We start from the raw sequence: 2,925 nt of genomic DNA, 5'->3' as shown, positions 1-2,925 counted from the left end.
AGCGGGCTGAGAGCCTGCCTCATTTATGTTTAACTCCCCAGTACTTGGCACAGTGCCTGGAAAGTAGCATCTATCAACATTCTGCAGTTTTATTAAGCTTTTTTTGTTTCACAGCTTTTCCACTGATAAAATTATGAAATAATTTGCAAAAATCCAAATTGTGTACCAGCCAGCTAGAAAGGGTGAGAATTGAGAACTACGAGCAGAGGAATGTACATTTCAATTATTTATTAAAAACTAATAATGTCAGCACTTGCAATTGGATCTTTCCTGTTGAGCTGTGTGTCAGTCACATGAAGTAATTTCATAAGGATCATTTGTAATTTTATGTGTTTTGAATTTGAATATTATGATTCTGTTAGCATTCAGAGCATTCTTTGGTATGGGATGTGTTTCATGTTCAAGTTGCATTTCTATTCATTGGAAATTGGTTTTTATTTTCTTTTTAAAGAAAACTGAACTGAAGAAAATGGTATTTTACTCAAGAAGACTACTGGGCCTGGATGACCTCGGAATGAAAAGGATTGTGGCACTCACAAGAAAATCTTAGTTTGTGATTACATTTCTTTTTGTTGTTCAGTAGTTTGGTTTGTGTACATATATACACATATATATATTTTGCACTACACAAATGATAACATTTTAAGGACTAATATTGCTGATACTTGAATAATCAGTCTCAACTAGGTTATAAGTAGCATCCATAGATATACCCTACCCTTGAACTTGAAGGACATTAAATGATTAAATTATTAATTATTGTTTGGTAACATGTTTACCTGATTATCTCCCGTAGAGAAATATAAGCTCCTTAGGTACAGGTGTGATGATGAGATCAGATTTATAAGTAGATATTTTTAATTTTCTAAATTAAATATGAGAAAGACTACAAACCAGGAGTGAATTTCAAGTGAGATTCAATTGACTGTCTTGGTCACTGCTTTGCCATGCCAAGGAGTAGAACACTGCTGGAAGAGTCTTCTCCACATCCACTTGGTGGGCTGCCCTTTGTTGGTCATTCACAGCTCTGACTTTAATGTTCAAACACCATTATTATAAAGTAGAGCCCCATATACAAGGCTTAGTTTTTACAAATGAGTCACAGAATAGACATAACCTGCTGATGGAAGTAATGAAGAATAAGGTTAAAGTAGGTTTAAAAGTTTATTCTGAGCCTGCAGATCATTAATAAGATTTTTACTCAATCCTGTACATTTATCCCTTTATAATCATTTGTCTTTAACTGAGAATAACTCGTTTCTGCTTCATAGGGTGCTTTGAAATATGAAACGAAAAAACTTATTTATACTGTTTTTACAAAGGTCAAAAAGGAAACACATAAAAACCACTTTTCTGCAACTGGTAAACTATATAGACTGGACTCTTAACCTCTTAGTGCCTCAGTTTTCCCTTCGGGGTATGGTATTTGAGAAATACCTATTTCGCAGAGGTAGTAAAAGGATTTGCAAGCTAGCAGCCATATGCTTCCATACGAATAAAGCATACCCAACTAATGTAAATTTAAATGTCTTTCCCCCACCTCCCACATTTAAACTAAAAAGAAGGTTATAACTTAGATCCTTAAAAGCTTTGTTTGGAATTATTCTTCCTGTATAACTTCTAAAACTCCTTGTTCATTTAGATGTACCTGTGTACTTTAAAGATTTCTCTAATTTGCAGTCTTAGTAACAAATAATTTTAAGCATTATTGGTGTGTATGGTGTCAGATTAAGCATCATGTGTTCGGAGTGTTTTCAGTAAGAGAAAGTAATCCATCCCTACCATAGAGGGTGGGTCTTTGTTTGCCTGAGGAAAAAAAAAATGTAAGAATTCAGTTTACTTTTCCCAAGACTCTTTTTTTCCTTATTCTTTTCCTTTCCTGTAACTTGTTTTTTATTTTTTTAATCTCATCTTAATTAAAATGCCTGTCTAAAGGGATCTACTAATATTTGCTTTTTAAAAACTGTCCTCTATTTATTTAGGGAAAAGAATGAAGCAAGTAACTGAATTATATGTAAAAATAAAGTTTAGTCCTGTGGATCAGGAATTATTTTCAAACATTGGATATCCATCTGGTATCAGAAAATAGTGGCTTTTCTTTTAGTATATAAAGAAATAAAATGCAAATTAAGAATGCAAGCGAATTTGATTCATTACAAGCATTTGGGGGTAACTAACTCTTAGGGATAACCATTTGTATCCTATTCCAAAGTCTTATTTTATAGGTTGAAAAGCACTTTGCACACAGTTCTTATATATACAAGTAAAGATGTAAGTATAGGATATAGTGCTTTGTTTAACAAAAACCTCACTTAAAATTTTAAATTGACAGCTATGGTATTTTTTTAATCTACTTTTCTGTTCCTTTGTTGTAAAATTAAGTTAAAAATAAAATGATAATGAGAAATGATGTTTTTTATTACTTATTACTGATAGAAATGCATTGATTACACACACACACACACACACACACACACACACACACACACACAAAGGATTGAGAATAGTAGGAATTCCTAGAAAGGACTCATGCCTCTTTCAAAATAAAGCCATACTAATACATATGTTTTATAAATATTAGAAGCTGGGATGAAGTTTAACTCATGTAGTCATTTAGTCAAAAATCTCAGTTTCAATTCGTAGACCAAATAGGCAACTGCTCAGTGGATCCTTAATCAAATGTCTTAAATTCATAAAGTTGGTCCTAGGTGGAAAATGGTGAGAGAGATCTGTGTTTTTAATACAAATATAAAACTTGTAACTTCTACAGATAGTGATAAAAGCGATGTTAGTTATTTACCATTTAAGATATCAGTGTTCTACTGCATGTAGTAGAAACCTAACTGCAGTAGCTTGACCAAGTAAGTTTTGGATTTTTTTCTCACATAGGAAGTCTAGGGCTGATAAGGGGCTTCCCCAGTGCCA

Source organism: Pteropus vampyrus, unplaced genomic scaffold (genome assembly GCF_000151845.1).
Source record: "Pteropus vampyrus isolate Shadow unplaced genomic scaffold, Pvam_2.0 Scaffold180, whole genome shotgun sequence".
Classification (NCBI taxonomy): domain Eukaryota; kingdom Metazoa; phylum Chordata; class Mammalia; order Chiroptera; family Pteropodidae; genus Pteropus; species Pteropus vampyrus.
Note: the sequence above shows the minus strand (reverse complement) of the source record.